The 18,437-nt window shown below is 31.8% G+C and overlaps 1 protein-coding gene across 1 annotated transcript in view; it reads right to left on the bottom strand.

Moving 5' to 3' along the window:
* Window positions 1–18,437, bottom strand: part of LOC114325447 (shootin-1) — a 105,750-nt gene that overhangs the window by 44,116 nt on the left and 43,197 nt on the right. The window lies entirely within an intron of this gene.

The raw sequence follows: 18,437 nt of genomic DNA, 5'->3' as shown, positions 1-18,437 counted from the left end.
CGGAGGTGGTAATGAACTTATTGAAAGAAGATGTAGAGATGGCTTTAAGAGTGCCAAAAAACACTTCAAACAGTATCCGCGACTGCAGGAGAGCCTGGATTCAGGAAGCCTGGTTCAGGAAAAAGAGCAAGTTGAACGCAGATTGTGAAAGTGACCATTAACTCCTAGTGTTAAACGTCCGACTTCGTTTTAATGTCATTGAAAGGAAACCCATGAGAAAAATCATAGTCACTAATCTCCTCAAAAATAAATGAATTCCAACAGGACCTAGAAAAAAAACCTTTCTTTAGATCAAATAATACATTTTTATTTTTGAACAATTGTTTTCTTTAATTTTCGATCTTTTTGGGAGATTCTCCCATCTCTCCCCGTAGATCCGCTATAGGGTACTCATCAACTATACTTTGTTTTTAAACTAGGAGGATTGTTTTATAATTGGTCCAACTTCAGGCAGATTTACTCCACTGTTAGGAAAGTTTGACACTATTGACATTTATGAAATTTTGACACTATTTCATAGGTTAATTAAATTATGTCGGTGATTTTTTATATTATCTGTGTTATTCCTTTAATTTTAGATTTTTAGTCTGCTTTTATATATAAAAAAAGTTGTTTTTAGAACTCTTTAGCAACGTATTACTTAGTACCGGGTGTCCACTTATATTTTCCCCCATTTTAACTGCCTATAACTTCTAAACGGCTCAAGATAGAAATATGCGATTTTCGCTGAAATGTTTTGTTTTAGTAAAAGTTTGGTCTGAATGGATTTAATTTTTTGTATCGCTTTCAAATACGAAAAAAGAATGTGTGTGTACTTTGTACGCACGTAAGAAGTTATACTTCTATTATATGATTATATGATTATAAACGAAATTAATATACTTTTTATTTATATTTTATTTAAATATTAAATTAATTTATACTTACTACTTCTCAAACATTTTTATTAAAACAGTGCCAAAAATTAAAATAATAAAAAAATAAAACACACACAAACACATTAAAAACGCCACAAATGATTTCTGAACATTAATTGTCGGAAAAATTTTTAACTAAATACGTATTTTCTGAAAATAAAATTATATAATAAATATACTTACAATCATAAAATGTATAAAAAAAAAATAAAAAAATAAAAGTTTCTATTGGGATTCGAACCAACTTACCACGCGGCTGGTATTTGCGTTTTCACTCGCATTAAAACTTCGCCACAGAGACAGCTTGTCATTACGTGCGAAGATCGTCTAACTAAACAGATTAACCTTTTGACATTTTTAACTTATGTAAATCAAATTATTTTGATTTTGAATTGAAATGATTTAGAATTGAAAAAATACAACAAAACATAGAGTAAGAAGAATCAAATTATGTAAATAAAAGTATTACATACTACTTATGTATTTTGGTAGGTTCAAGGTAGGTATCGGAGCCCGTATAACGACTAATAAATTTCGCAATCACTTGCGTCGTGCAAAGTGGCTATGTTCAAATATCATAACAAAATTTGATCAACTATTTATAAAACACTTACCAGTGAAAGATTCTTTAGCTTTGAATAAGCGAGATCTGCGGCACTCATACTAGGCACAGTTTGATGAGCTTTCACATTGGCATGCAACAATCATCTCTTCTATGTAAATAAGTCCAAAAATATAATATGAAAACTATTTAAAAAGGCAGTATAACCATTAACTAACTTTTTGTTTGTTGTTTCTCTTCCTACAAATTTTAAAACGCAACAAGCATACATTATAACCAAACACAGTCCCACAGCTGTGCCACAGCAGCCATATTGGATAATTTTTGTCATGTCATTTGAACATCCAATCAGAACAAAGTTATAATGCGCATGCGCCCGGTCGCTAGGTTTTCCCATATAAAATTTCACCGTCATTACGCCCGTAAAGAAGTATAACTTCAAAAAAATGGCGGATTTTTGAAAAAAACGTTGTTGACTTTTTTTTAATGGAACACCCAGTATATTTTTTTGTAAATTGAAAGAAAAGTCATTCACCTATCCAGCGATATAAAGTTTTTCAAAATCGGTTGTCAAATCACTGAGTAATTAATTTTTAAAATGAGAGGTGCAACGTGGATATCACATACCTAAATAACATAACCGAGCAAATTGATATTATGTTATGTGATTTCCACATTGCATCTCTCATTTTAATAATTAATTGCTCACTCATTTGACAATCGATTTTTAAAAAATTTATATCGCTGGATATGATCGTTTTTTCATGTTTTTAGGTAAATGACCATTTTTTATATCGCTTTTAAATAAAAAATGACGGATTTTTGAAAAAAACGTTGTTGACTCTTTTTATTAAAACACCAAGTATATGTTTTTGTAACTTGAAAAAACGGTCATTTACCTATCCAGCGATATAAATTTTTTTAAAATCGGTTGTCAAATGAGTGAGCAATTATTTTTTAAAATGAGAGATGCAATGTGGAAATTACATAACATAATATCAATTTGCTTAGTTATGGTATTTAGGTATGTGATATCCAAGTTGCACCTCTCACTTTAAAAATTAATTACTCAGTGATTTGACAACCGATTTTGAAGAACTTTATATCGCTGGATAGGTGAATGACCTTTCTTTTAATTTATAAAAAATATACTAGGTGTTCCATTAAAAAAAGACAACAACGTTTTTTTCAAAAATCCGCCATTTTATATTTTCGTATTTGAAAGCGATATAAAAATTCAATCCATTCAGACAAAACTTTTATTAAAATAAAATATTTCAGCGAAAACCGCATATTTCTATCTTGAGCCGTTTAGAAGTTATAGGCAGTTAAAATGGGGGAAATATAAGTGGACACCCGGTATATAATATTTATGGATTGCCGTTGAAGACCGATATGATCAACCAAAAAATAAGATATATTTGGTTTTCTAGTGACATTATTGGGTGTGACTTTGGGGTCTATTGGGTATGTCTTTTGAGTTAATTCCTCCTGGTTTAAAATCAGGGTATAGACATGTATAGGCTGGTATAGGATTTCATTATTTTGAAATGAGTTTCATGAATAAATGGAAAATGTGAAATGTCATTTGGTTATTAAAAAAAATCGAATTAATGTTTATTATTAAGGTTTTGAAATTGTGTTCTTGTGGCATGTTTATATGGGATTGAGCCACAATTGTTGGTGTAATGAAAATTATATTTAGTAATTAAGTAATTAAGAAAGTAATCAAGAAATGTAATTTTCATTTATTATTAGTATGACATTAAGTGACATTAAGTTTAGAGAAACTATCAAAACCTCTTAAAACTTATAAATAGCAAAATAGACAAGACGAAAACGGCGGGTCCGTTGGGAAAAATATTCCCATGAGATTTTTTTGCATAATCACATTCGTGAGACATCCCAGAATAAGGTTCAAGAAGTCGCCCACGTGAAAAGTGCTTCATTTTTTTTAACAAATTTTTTTAATCAAATTTCAAAAATCAATATTTTTGGATCGGACAATTTTTTTTTTAGGTTTTATGGACCATTATGGACAAAAAAGGTCTCTTATAACTTTTCTCTAAAGTTGATCTTTTTCGAGTTATAAGCAATTTAAAATTTTAAAGACGCAAAAATGACCCTTTTTAAGACTTAATAACTCGGTTAAAAATTATTATTATGAAAGTTAGAAAGTGACTAAATCAAAATTTAAAGCCTCCGCTACATGATCCTGAGGAAATCTGTGTTATAAATTTATTACTAAGCTGTTATTTTTACTTAATAACAATGGACGGTTAGATCGTATTGACGCGGCTGTAAATGTGAGTGCAAGTAAGATGCACAATTGGACTGCAGGAATGGCATCTCTCTCGCACTCAGCATTTACGGCCGCCTAACACGTGCATGGCGCTCATTATTATTACTTAAAAATAACAGCTTAGTAATAAAATAATGACAAAAATTTCTTCAGGATCTTGTAGGGCGGGCATTAAACTTTGATTTAGTCACTTTCTGACTTTCATAATAATAACTTTTAACCGAGTTATTAAGCCTTGAAAATCGCCACTTTTCGTTTTTTTTTTTCAATTTTAAATTGCTTATAACTCGAAAACGATCAACTTTAGAGAAAAATTATAAGATACCTTTTTTATCCAGAATGGTCCAAAAAACTTACAAAAAAATTGTCCGGGCCAAAAATATTGATTTTTGCAATTTGAATAAAAAAAATTGTTAAAAAAAATTTGGACCACTTTTCACGTGGGGGCTTCTTAAACCTTATTCTGGGATGTCTCACGAATGTGATTATGCAAAAAAATCTCATGGAAATATTTTTCCCAACGAACCCGCCGTTTTCGCCTTGTCTAAAAGCATTGGCCAGAAATAAAAAATCGCAACAAAAAACTACTATAAAATTGAGACAAAGTAGCTTGTGGGAAAGAAGTGAAGTAACGAGATCCAACGTAGTAGAAATAAACTAGTAAACAAAAATAAAAATGGTACCTAAGACGGGGTACTCAAGATACATATGTGTAAGACCGAATACTTGTATTAGGTCTAAAATTGCAGATTTGAACTTAAGATTAGAAGAAGGGACTATTAAGAGTTGTAAGACTTATTTAGGATCAATGAGAAGCCAAGATGGTACTTGTATGAATGATATATAAATGAAAATAGCACAAGGAAAACAAGCCACGAAAGCACTCCATGGAACAACACTCTAACCAAAGAAACCAAAACAAAAGGATGATCTTTCACAGGATAGTGCTGAATATTACTCTGGAGTGGAAGTATGTCCAACGACAACAATACGAAATAAAATAAGAACATCTAACAATAAAACACTGAAAACGTTTGTTTTCTATACTTCCACAAAATTTATTACAACTATGTGACTACAACTATTTCGGAAGAGTGCCTTTCTCAAGTGATTTAGTTTACTATGGGTTTGACTTTTTAAAGTCTTTAACTGAAGAGGTTGAGGAGTGGGGAGCTGTTTGTCTCGAGTTGGTCATTCAGAATTATATCTTTATTTTTCAATTTATTAATTTCCATAAATTCTAATAAAGATAGTTTAAGGCCTTTATTTTGAATATGCAGAATTTGAAACTGTTCATTAAAAGAATGATTATGATCTAGAAGGTGAAGTGCGTATGTTGAAGTGTCTATTTTTCTATTGTTAAAAGCCCTTTTGTGTTCTGCTATCCGTTTGTCAAAGGTTCTGCCAGTTTGACCGATGTAAGTTTTCGGACAGTCACCACAAGTTAGTTTGTAAACACCACTCTGTAGTTGTTTTCTCTTTCGGCTCTTATTGTTCTTAATATATTTGCTTAAGTTGTTGTTAGTTCTGAAAGCTGGTGTTATTCCTTTTTTTTTATGTATCTGGCTATTTTTTTTTTGTTATCTTGCCAGTATATATGATAGAGCAGAAGGTACTGGGTTCTTTCTGTGGTGGTGGATAGACTAATTTCAGGGCTTTCTTATGGAGTTTTTGGTTTAAAATTTTATTAATTGTTTGTTCGTTATAGCCATTGTTTACTGCTATTTGTTTAATGATGTTCAGTTCTATTTCGAAGTTATTTTTTGACATGGGAATTTCTATCAGTCTATGTATCATGCTATGGTAGGCTGCTAATATGTGTTGTGTAGGATGGGATGATGAATTATGTATAGTTGTGTCAGTATGGGTAGGTTTATGATATACGGAGAACTCATGTTTGTTGTTTAGTTTACTTGTTCTGTTCTGTTTCTATTGTAAACTCAATGTTACTATGAAGTGAATTAATGTATGATAGAAATTGGTCAAGTTGCCTGTTAGTTCCTGTAAAGCATACTAGTATATCATCCACGTATCTCCACCAATATAAGAACTGTTTAAATACGGGATGTTTAGAAATTGTTGTTTCAAGCTGGTTCATAAATATATCTGACAGCAGTGGGCTTAGAGGATTACCCATAATAATTCCTGCACTGTTGTTTGTGTATATTTGATTATTGAATTCAAAATAGTTTTAATTTATGCAAATTTAAAGAAGGTGTAAAATTTCAGATGCAATGATCGGATTTGTACTATTATGGTCTAAAAGATTTTTAACTAAAACAAAAGTTTCTGTAGGAGGAACACTAGGAAAAAGATTTTTTACGTCAAATGAGATTAGTCTGGAGTTGTTGGGCAATTGAAAATGTTGTATTTTATTAACTAGCTCTAGTGTATTTTTTTATGGTGAATTTAGGTGAAAATTTAGTGTATTCTGTAATAATATCTGACAGTTTTTTTTTGGAAGTTTATATGACGGAGCTGTATAAAAAGAAACTGCAGGCCTTATTGGGTGGTCAGGTTTGTGTAGTTTAATAAAAGAGTATAATTTAGGAAGTTGTGGGTTAATAATATTAAGGTATTTCTGTTCTGTTGGACTTAATATTGATTTTGAATTTTCAATGGCTAGTTTAATTTGCTTTCGGTATTATCAATTATTTAAAATAAGAACAGTTTAATTGGACTTTATGAGAAGATGTCTACATTTCACCAGAGAGGATAGAATCAGAACAGAGGAAATATGGAACAGCATGGAAGTAGAATGTTGAATTAGAAAAAAGTTAAGAAACAGAGACCTGCAGCGGTATGGGTATGTTATGTACAAAGCATGCCAAAGCGCACGTGACCGAAAAGAACATTAGACTGGGAACCGCGGGGTCGAAGATGGAGAGAAAGACCTGCTATAAGATGGAAAACGTACATAGGAAATGCTATGATAAATAGGGACCTCAGAGAAGGTGACTAAGAGAGTAGAGTGCTATGAAGGACGAAAATGGCGAACTCATAATGGGAAAAACCGAAGAAGAAGAGGAAAACAAATAAAAAAATAATGTAATGAAATCTAGATAGCAAGAGATCCAGAATTATTTCTCCACATTTTTTAGGCTCTTTATTTGATAAATGTTTACTATATTTACTCAATTATCACATTTTTTTCATATAGACCAGGGCGCATCTGTAAAAATATTAGTACATTTGGACGTTGAGAGGCGACTCAATTTTTTTTGCAGAAATTGCTTGAAAATAACTCAAATAATAATATTTGAGTTATCCTCCCTCTCAAAAAGGTCCGGAACATTGTTTAAATAATCAAAATGTCAAAACATGAAGGAAAAAATCGATTTTTTTCTTCGTTTTTTTGATTATAACTTTTCCGAGAAAAGTTGTACTGACATAAAAGTTGCGTAATTAAATTTCCTAGAATATAAAAATGGTTAAAAATTTAAAAAATAGTCATCCTTGTTGCAAAATAGCAATAATTGCGAAAAAAAAACATACAAAAACAAGTATTCATATTTTACGTTTTTCAACCATTTATGCTAAACTTTGGATCTTCATATTTCACCCAGAAAAACTTTATGAAACAGTAAAACCATACTGTAAATTTTATTAAGATCGGTTTAATAGATTTTGCAAAATAAATTTTGCAATCCAGCTTTCGCAAAAATAATTCATTTTTTCAAAATGTTACAGGACTGAAAATAAAAGAGATAGCAAGTTGAAGTACCTTTTATTTGCAATTTGCAAAATTAAAATCGATTAACTACCACGGCGCCTAGGAATTTTTTTAAATAAACATTAATTATTGGTGCTACGCGCAGGACAGCGGATAGTTTGCTCTGATTGGGCATTCCAATAACCTTTGATAATGATTGATACATTTTAATTTGTATTACATTTCGATATAAATAAATAAATTTGTTTATTTCAAAATAAAAACACATACTCTATCCTTTGAAATAACACTTTTTTTAGCAAAAACTTTCTTTGTTCATATATTTTAACTTACAGAATAAAAGTTTATTATTTTTAACATATGGAATTGTTTAAACAATATTTCAGAAACAATAATAAAATTAGTTTGATTTTTGTGGAATTAAAATATTAAAATACAACAAAATATAGAGTAAGAAAATAATACTTAAATAAAGATTGGAAGAAATTTTGGTGGAAATCAACTTGTGTGAATCGAACACCGCTGCCCTGCGCGTAGCACCAAAAATTAATGTTTATTTAAAAAATTTCCTGGCCGTGGTAATTAATCGATTTTAATTTTGCAAATTGCAAATGAAAGGTACAGTACACTTCTATAAGCAAAAAAAATTCAACTTGCTATCTGCTTTATTTTCAGTCCTGCAACATTAAAAAAATGATTTTTTTGCCAAAGCTGGATTGCAAAATTTATTTTGCAAAATCTATTAAACCGATCTTAATGAAATTTACAGTGTTGTTTTTATAAAGTTTTTCTGAGTAAAATATGAAGGTCCTAAGTGTAGCAGAAATGGTTGAAAAACGTAAAATTCGAATACTGGTTTTTGTATGTTTTTTTCGCAATTATTGCTATTTTGCAAGAAGGGTGACTATTTTTTAAATTTTCAACCAATTCTATATTGTAGTAAATTTAATTACGCAACTTTTATGTTAGTACAACTTTTCTCAGAAATGAATAGTTTTAAAGTTATCATCAAAAAACCAATAAAAAAATCGAATTTTTCCTTTATATTTTGACATTTTGATTATTTAAACAATGTTCCGGACCATTTTGAGTGTGAGGATAACTCAAATATTATTATTTGAGTTATTTTCAAGCAATTTCTGCAAAAAAATTTGAGTCACCTCTCAACGTCCATCTCAAAACAGATGCGCCCTGGACTAATAGAATTTTCATAACTTTTACCTTTTACTAACCCTGTATAGGTGACTTCACTTTCAACAAATATTATTCATGTGTTTGGAATTTTCCAGTTAAAAATACACCAACATAAACATAATCGGTCGTAAAAATCGAAACGTGATAGAAAAATTAAACACTCGCAAGTGCACTGCATACCCTCTTTAAAAAACGAACAATTTCTTTTTTACCTCATCAGTATTCCACATTATCATTTCATAGACGTATCCAGCCAATATGGTATGGCACTCGATTTAATAACTGTAATAACAATTTTATATTAATACAATTAATCCATAGAAGTAACGTGGGGAAACAATAAAATATTTATGAGGTATGTATTTACTTGTATCCCATGTATGATCCCATGGTATGTATCCCATAGACTGATCGGGTCACAAATGAGGAGGTCTTTGGAAGAATGGGGAAGAACCGAGAGGTACTAACCACCATAAAATCTCGAAAGTTGGAATACTTTGGAGACATTATGCGAAATGAATCCAGATATGCCCTCCTACAAGCCATCCTGCAAGGAAAAATATTTGGAAAGCGAGGTCCAGGAAGAAGAAGAACATCCTGGTTAAAGAACCTCAGAACCTGGTTCAACACAACATCTGTGCAGCTTTTCCGCGTTGCTGCAGATTAAGTAAAGATTGCCATGATGATCGCCAACATTCGTCACAGATAGGCACATCAAGAAGAAGATGTATTTACTTTGAAAATGATGTTACGTAATCTGCAACAAACATAACTCTTGAACTTTTGACCTCCGACAATGTCATGCATTTGAATTGATAAGTTCACAATTTTATGAATGATCCTTTAATTATCTCTATGTATCTACGGGGTCGGTCCATTCCTCCTCGTTAGAGCCCTCCTGGCTCTATCTCTTCATTATTCCTCTGGTTCCTTCTCTCCATTCTAATGCTGATGATTCTATTCCATGGAACATAGTCGGAGGCCTGTTTTGGCCATCGTTTATCTTTCAGTCGCATTACATACCTGTACCATAAAAGCTGTTTGCATTCTATAGTATCTACGGTATTGTAAATCCTTCCTGTTATTCTAATTTCGTCATTTGGGATGTGATTAAGTCTGAATATCCGGCACGCCCTTCTTAGATTGTCCTTTTCTACTACCTCTACTTTTTTCTTCTCTTTCATCGTCATTTTTTGCCAACATTCAGATCCTTACGTCAAAATTAGTTCTATAACCGATTTATAGATTATCATTTTTGTTCGTAAACTAATTTTAGGAGACCAAAGTAACGAGTTTAGTATTTGTATCACATTTCGGCCCTGTTGTATTTTCTTAATATAATCCATATCATCGTTTGCCATAATAATCAGTTGATCATATGCGAAGAAAAGATTTGTTATGTACTTGTTTCCAAGTGCATTTTCTCCTACAGTTGTTTAATGATTCCTGAATATAGATTTTGAATAGAGTTGGAGACAAAGAACATCCTTGTCTGAAGCCTTTTGTGACAGGAAATGCGCCTGAACTTTTATTCTCCATTTTAACGGAACTGCTTAGCGTTTATGAACTCTAATATGTATTAGATATTTACATTTAGAAATTATGAACAGTATAAAAACAAGAAAACTGGAATATTTGGGTCACATAATCAGAGGAGAAAAATATGAGTTGCTGAGAATTATTATGCTAGGAAGGATCTAAGGAAGAAGAAGCATAGGAAGAAGACAGCATCTCCTGGCTGAGGAACCTTAGAAAATGATTAAACCAATGGTTTAATGTAGTTCATTACAACTATTCAGAGCAGAAACCAACAAAGTGATCATAGCCATTATGATATCCAACCTCCGATGGGAGATAGAACTTTAAGAAGAAGATGTATTACATAGACCTGCCTTCGTCAATATTTTCAATAATCTTTCTAAGGGTACTGCATCATAGGCCTTTTGTAAGTCAACGAACACTAAATAAGTACGTTTCTAAATGAGGCATCAAAGGACTCTTCCCATGTGGGTTGCAATGTCCAGAGGTAGAACCTCACATAACGGACTCTAATTGGCAACTCAATTAGTGTCCGTTATGTGAGGTTCTACCCTCTGACTCTGAACATTGCAACCCACGTGGGAAGAGTCCTGTGATGCCTTAGGTTAAATTCAGGAATATTTTCAACATTACATTTTTTTATTGACATTATGTAACAAATTTTAAAAGTTTCTAACATTAAAGGGTTTTTACCGAAACATTTTGGTGGCTCAGGCATTTAGATTACTGGAGTTAAACACTGATGATAGAATTAGTGTTCAGAAAACGTTCTGTTCTGTGATGTAACCCTTTTAGGGATTTTTTAAGTATACCTTTTACCGTTGATTGATATTTTCAATCAACGCTTTTACAAAGGAATTTACTATTTTTTTTTATTTATGGTATACAGATAATGTATTTTCATCGTGGACTTTACACCAAATTTTAGAAAGCACCGGAAAAACGGTGCATAATATGGGTATATGGTGCAGATATCATAATTTGCAATACCGTTGATTGTGCGGGAAGGTGGTTATTAAATCACTTTCCTACTTCCGTAACCGCTGAACGCTCCATTAGTCTCCTAATGACGGTGAATTTCCATACGAGTACCCGCATCGAGGACTCCGGCCCTGAAGCTCTTATAGGCCATATTGTGAGACCGCTTCCGTATGAAAAAATTTTCTGATTTGGTTTCTTTGTGGATTCCTGCTCAAAAATGTAGCCTTTAAATAAACCAGAAGAGTGCCGGGCGAAGTTTTTGGGCGAAAATTGTTTAAACAATTTTTTAAAGAAATTCCAAAATCACCTTTTTTACTCCGGAATTTTTTTTGGGCAATTTTAAATAAAAAGTTCTGTTGATATTTTTCTTGCTAGTTTCGAGCGATTTAAAATCTGAAAATGCGAAAATACGAACTTTTAAGGCTTGAAAACTTATATGTAAATTATTATTTTTGAGGTTGCCTAGTGCCTAAATTGAACTATATACATTCAAGTTCAAGATTCTGAAGAGTAATCGGGGCGCGCCGTCGCACATCACACTATAGGTATAATGCGTTTGTGTCGCACTTATACATATTGTACTTATGCGAAAAATTTCCAACAATACTTGACATTTATTAAAGTTTTATAATTTATTACTGACATAGTTTTTGAATAATATATTTATTTATTCAATTACTGCAATAATATACATATAACTAATAACTGCAAAAGTCTCAAACGAAGAAGTGTTAACACGAATTGGACATGGTAGAGCGCTTGTGAACACAATTAAAATTGGTCCAGATACTTCGAAATAGGGATGGCGGTTTTTGACAAAACACCGGTTTTCGGTTATACCTGTTTTTTTGCTTACGGTTTAACCTGGCGGTTATAACGGGCCAAAAAAACCGGTTTTTGCAAAAACCGGTTTTCGGTTTTTTTAATCCAATAGGTTACAATGTTACATTTACAATGCACTTTAGTTTGCGATACTCCACTTGACTCGATACTCGATATCAATATGATCAAAATTAGTACTATCGAAAGAACATCAATATCAATATAAATAAAACACAATTTTTAATAAAACCATTTTATTCTATTAATTATTGTATTTATTTATTATTTTATTATATATTTATTGATTATTATTAAATATAATATAGGTAGCCTAAGATTAATATATACATATTGCAATAACATACAATTTAACCCAACCATTTCAACTTATAAAAAATTTTCCAGACTATTTCAAATGGGATTTAAAAAAAATAATATCAACATAAATATTTTACTTAAAAATAAATTGGATAATGCAATTTATCTTGTATTTTTACTACCATCAAAAAAAATGTATCATCTATTTTTTTTTAACACGTGTGTATATTTGTATAATAGGTATATTTTAACTCATTTAATAATTCCTGTATGGGTGTATCGTTTTGAAAACGTAGGGAAATCCTTGGAGATTCGTATTCGTAATCGGTAATTCGATATTCATAGTCAGAACATTATTTTTGGTAATCAGAAAAAGTCATTCACCCACTTTCAATGTCAAGAGTCAAGTGTGAAAAATAGGATGTTTGCGTCTACTTCAACCAGATTACTTCTTATGTAAATATTATGATTAAAAATACCTTTTCAACGAAATATTATAATAAAACTTAATTGTTTCTGGCTGATGTGAGTTTGTACTATATTTATCTTTGTCTATATTTATAATTTAATGAACAAAATTTTAATTATGGTTTTGTTTGGAATAATTACTTGAGAATAATAATTATGATTGGGATCCAAAATAATACCTAACCTAATCCTAATCACCGTAAAAACCTAATAACCGGTTTTAGTTTAAAAAGAAAAAACCGGTTATAACCGGAAGAAAAAACAACTGGTAAAACCGGTTATTGCGAAGTAAAAAAACCGGTTTTACGTTAAAACCGGTAGGTTTTTACCATCCCTACTTCGAAACCACAAATACTCTGTGCCTACATCATGCAAGGAAGAGTAGAGGGAAAAAAGGCTTAGGAAGAAAGAAGAAATCTTGGCTGAGGAATATCAGAGATTGGACTAACCTTAGTGTTGTGCAGATATTTTGTGTTGCAATAGATAGGGAAGCGTTTAAAGAAGTGATCAGAAATCTTTGTTAGAAGACGATACAATAAGAAGAAGAATCAATTAATTATTTCCAATGCGCTAATTAAATACGCCAATCGTATAGTGCGACAGAGATGCACCATATAGTTGGAAGGCCGCGGCGCGCGCGCGCTTCAATTTAAAGATCGTGTTATTGCATTGCGCATAATTAACAATTAAGAAATAAAATAACGGTCTAAATTGAAATAAGCCTCGATCACTCTTCAAAATCTTGAAATGGCTTGATTTAAACTTCAATTTTACTCATTTGGCAACCTCGAAAATTAAAAATTTTCGCATTTTCAGATTTTAAAACGTCTGTTACTCGAAAACTATTAACTTTTGTGAAAAATGAAAAGTACCCTTATAAAATTGCCCAAAAAATCTCAAAAAAATATTTTCCGGGGCAAAAAAAGTCATCTTTTGATGTAGGTATGTTAAAGAGAGAAAGTTCCTCTACTCACAATCCTTTAAATTGGTTTATTACATTGAAAGAAAGATGAGGCTACCGATTTCGCTGTTTACATGTCATAAAGCATCGTCAGATCCACAAGAAACGTAGAATATCAGTACAATCTTGTACAATATTGTACTGATATCCTAAATTTCTTGTGGGTCTGACGATGCTGTATAACTTGTAAACAGCGAAACCGGTAGCCCCATCTTACTCAGGGCCGCCGCTAAAGTGTTGGCCGCCCGTGTGCAACTTAATATTTGCCGCCCCCCTTTTAACACTTTAGTTGTTTCAACATAGGTACTAGTATTTAAAGAAATGTGCAGGAGATACATTGTAACCGTAACGCGTATATGAATAAAAATTGCTCTGATCTCTACGTTACTTTTAGACCTGGATCCCGCGTACCAAAAAAAAGTAGATTAATAGCAAGTTGAAAATTTGTTAATAGCTTAACGGTGTCTAGTCTGACAAACTTTGATGTATGGGAACACTGAAACAGGGGAAGTTTTAATTGTGGAACAGTTTAAAAATTTGGAACGTTAGATTAGGAAAACGTCCCATGTATTTTGTCGGACAGAACATCCAATTGATTTGTTACCCTTTCATTAAACTCTCATGCAACAATCAGACTGGTGTTTATCACCAACTGGGCATTTTAATGAGTGGAACACCAAGAACATGTCAAATGACAGGAATCATGTTGGCTAGTAATAGCAGTCTGATTTTTGCATGAGAGTTTAATGAAAGGATAACAAATCAATTGGATGTTCTGTCCGACAAAATACATGGGACGTTTTCCTAATCTAACGTTCCAAATTTTTAAACTGTTCCACAATTAAAACTTCCCCTGTTCCAGTGTTCCCGTACATCAAAGTTTGTCTGACTAGACTTCGTTAAGCTATTAACAAATTTTCAACTTGCTATTAATCTACTTTTTTTTGGTACGCGCGATCCAGGCCTATTTGAAATAAAGTAGTGTGCAAAAGAAACGGGCACACCACTAATAATTACAAACAAAATCGTTTATCAAAAGCGTGTCTAAAATCATCAAATTTTCAACTTGACTGAACTATGACCCATCTATAACCAAACATAAGCATAAAGGAACAATATTATAACAGAGCAACCATCGAGTAATAAAAAAGATTTTTTAAACCATCGAGTAATAAAAAAGACTTTTTTATGACTCAATGAGAGCAACTTAACAAGCACTTATCTAAATTCTCGGAAAGTATCCTATTGTCGTATCGTATCTCTTAACAAATCATAAATGTTCAGAATTTGAAAAAATCGCATATGGACCCGTAGGCCACACAGGCGATAATTTACGGCGCCGTAAGAGCAGTAAACCTATTGGTTGACTAACTCCTCCACCAATTGTAGATGAAATACGAGTTAGTCAACCAATGCCTCGTCAGGTTTAAGGTTTACTGTTCTTACGGCGCCGTAAATTATCGCTCGTGTGGACTTAGCTTTAGCCACAGTCAGTTCGAAAGCCGCCAGTCACTTTGAATTAAAAAGCATTCCTGGAACTACTTTATGACTACAAATGCAAAAGGGCAGTTCATATAATAAATAACATTTTCTGGCATTTTTGTTTAAATTGTTTGAAATATTACGAGTTTATAGAAATATCTGAATCATTACTATGTATTTAATTTTTTGAATTTATTTTCGTTTAAAAAAAATATTATCATCAGTGGCCTGCTTTTGGCCGCCCCTATAATCGGCCGCCCGTTTGCGATGCACACTTTGCACACATGGTAGCGGCGGCCCTGATCTTACTTTAATGTAATAAAACCAATTTAAAGGATTGTGAGTAGAGGACCTTTCTTTCTTTAACATACATGAATATGTGCTCACATCGGCAACCGTTTCATCATTTGTGATCTTTTGAAGTTGTTTTAAAAAATTGTTTAAACAATATGTGCCCAAAAATTTAGTCCGCACCCTTCTGCTTCAAGGGGCATTTCTCAACAGGAATTTGCAGAGAATCTCAGAAACATTTTTCGTACGGAAGCTGCTTCACAACGTAGACTATTGCCTTCCTCTCACTCTCACTTAAAATATCGCGTAAAAAAATGTCGGCGCGCCTTATTTGTTTCTTCCTACCTTTAAATCAGTTGTTACAAGGCAATTAGACGTCTCGATTTGGAAGATTAATTACCAAGAGTCGCTTTTAGAAATCGAAAATACTTTCGACTTCTATAAATATATCGCATTTTTTCTTCAACGAGTCTGTAAGTGTTACCATGTCCTACCAATTACGTAAAGAGAAATAGATGATCTGATCAGGATGAAAGCAAGGAAAAATTATATAACTGCTATTATAAAAGTGTACTAGTAATCATAAGACTGTCATAATAGTAGATGAGTATTTATTTATATCTTTTCAGAGACTGCCATCTAAACATTGTTCTCGTGTCCAGCTTGTTTGCCGACATTGGATCAGATCACAACCCAGTTGTGACCAAAATTAGGCTCAAAATGAAGAAGAAGAATATATGCACAAATCGATACCAGTAAATTAAGGAACCCACTCATAAGACAATGCCTCACAGATGAAATCAATAATCGATTAATGAATGTTAAAAAATAAGTTCTATAAAATACTGAAACGGATACATAATGGTTACGAAATACGAAAGTATTGCGAGAAATGGGCAAAGAATACGAAATAAGAAACACAACAAAAATAAGACAGTTACAATATCTGAGATATGTAATGAGGGGAGAGTGATATGAAACGCTAAGATTGATAATAGACGGAAAAATAAGAGGAGGAAGGTGTATAGGAAGAAGGAGGGTGGCATGGTTGAAAAATGTAAGGGGCTGGTTTAAATACAGTGAGGTATTTACTAGTACACTTTAGAAGACCAAAAGTAAGCATTTTTTCAAGATTTTTTTCTCAGAACCTTTATTAAAAATGAATATAAAACTTTTTACATATTAATATCTAACTCTTAGAGAATACAAAAAATATATCTGTTTTCATTTATGCATGTACACTAATATTGTAGAGGGTGCCAAAGTCCAGGCCTCGAAAAAAGTAGTTCCGATGGCGAACAGTTAATCTCAGGATTAGGATCTCTAAAACAAAAAAATTGTACGTCATTTGAAAAAGGAAGGTTTCTTACGTGACAATTTACTGCCATTAGTGAAAAATTCTGCAAAAGAAAGATTTTACGGAAATTTGAAAAAATTTTGTGAAAGAATCGCCCGTTTTTCTTCAGTTTTTCATGGTTAAAAAATATTTATTTTTTATTTTTTTTTCAAATTGTGGTAAATTGTCACGCAAGAAACCTTCCTCTTTCAAATGCAGTACAATTTTTAAACGCTTTTATTTAGTTCAATAGTTTGCGTCAAATCTTTAGACGTTAATTTGAATGCCTTTTCTCCAATGCAAATGAATGAAAATTTGCAGACATAATATGCATTTGCGGGAACAATACACGAATAGTTAATCAAAAATTTTTTATGTTTATTAATTGTTTAAATAAAAAAAAACGATTTTAATGGAAAATGCGTAAATTCTCTTGTTTTTTACGATGTAAAAACTTGAAACTTTTACGGATTGTAGCTAATGATATGAACCATACATAATTTCACTTTTTGCGTTAATTGTTTACGTTATGCTTCATAAATACACAATAAAGTTTCAAATGTTTTGCTCATTCCGACTACTTTTCATGTTAGTACATCATATGTTTTATACATATTTTAATAAACATGACGATATGTTTTAATGTTTAAAAAGTGTAAGACTAAAAAGTAAAAAATAAAAAATATGAAAAAAAAATTTTAAGGAACGCTTTAGTTACGAGTGATCAAAAATTAAAAATATTATAAAAAATCAACTAAAAAGCAATATATAAAAAAAATGAAAAAATCTAACACATTCGTTAAAGAAAAGCGTGGGGCGAAAACCGTTTATTCGATGAAGACGCGCCACGCTTTTCTTTGACGAATGTGTTAGATTTTTTCAATTTTTTTTTATTTTGTTTCAGATATCCCAATCCTGAGATTAACTGTCCGCCGTCATTTTTCGAAGCTTCGACTTTTGCGCCCTCTACAATATTAGTGTACGTGCATAAAAGAAAAAAGATATTTTTTGGTACTCTCTAAGAGTTAGATAATAATGTAGGATTGTAAATATTTTATCTTAATTTTTAAGATACCCTGTATATAATATTTCTTTAATTATTCGTATTTACAAACACGAAACGAGCGGTTGTCGGCGAGGCTCTAAAATGCACAGATGGGTGGGCGTATCTAATCGAGGGGTAGTTTAAGTGAGCAGTTTCTGTTTATTTTTAAGACATAAAAATAACAAAGTAGAGCCCTTTGACCCAATTTTTATTACTAATAGGCTAGTTCCCGCGAAAGCGAATTAAACCATGAAAAAGGGAAGATTAGCAGTAAAGGAATTTTGGTTGTGTGGTGGGAACGAATACATTTAGTCGATTCTAACATCTTAAACGCGACAGATCTGTTCTTAGGTTAAGGGATAATACTTAGACGTGTATTATATTGATTAGATGCAAATTATCTATAAATACATTTCCCTTTTGTAACAGGAAAAACACGTAGATTTTTGGTCGCAAATTACACTTTTACACTTTTACATTTCGATAAGTTAATAGTAACAATAATTTAGTTATCTATTTTATTAATTAAAACTATTAAACATCAAA

Source organism: Diabrotica virgifera, chromosome 4, assembly GCF_917563875.1.
Source record: "Diabrotica virgifera virgifera chromosome 4, PGI_DIABVI_V3a".
NCBI classification, from domain to species: Eukaryota; Metazoa; Arthropoda; class Insecta; order Coleoptera; family Chrysomelidae; genus Diabrotica; species Diabrotica virgifera.
This window is presented reverse-complemented; position numbering and strand designations above follow the sequence as displayed.